This window comes from Chaetura pelagica, unplaced genomic scaffold (genome assembly GCF_000747805.2).
Source record: "Chaetura pelagica isolate M959 unplaced genomic scaffold, ChaPel_1.0 scaffold157, whole genome shotgun sequence".
Classification (NCBI taxonomy): Eukaryota; Metazoa; Chordata; class Aves; order Apodiformes; family Apodidae; genus Chaetura; species Chaetura pelagica.
Genome location: NW_009953794.1, coordinates 44209 through 44417, shown reverse-complemented (window position 1 = coordinate 44417; position 209 = coordinate 44209). Strand labels below are relative to the sequence as shown.

At 60.3% G+C, this 209-nt stretch overlaps 1 protein-coding gene across 1 annotated transcript in view; it reads right to left on the bottom strand.

The window, feature by feature from the left end:
• Window positions 1-209, bottom strand: part of LOC104391755 (rho guanine nucleotide exchange factor 11-like) — a gene marked incomplete at both ends in the record, with an annotated part of 41179 nt that overhangs the window by 3681 nt on the left and 37289 nt on the right.

The window sequence follows — 209 nt, the reverse complement described above, 5'->3', positions numbered from 1 at the left end:
CCCTCCCCCCCAAGGAGTACAAAACCTCCGGAGCTAACAGACTAGGTCCCCCAGCAGACATGGGTCCGGCATGAGACACAAGGGAACAGGTCCCCCCTGGCCCCAGGAGGATGAAGATCTACCAGGAAAGGGACCCACGTGGCCCACCTTGTGCTGCTGGGGAAGGGGGAAGACATTGAGGGTGCAAATGAAGCACCCTCAGATCCACC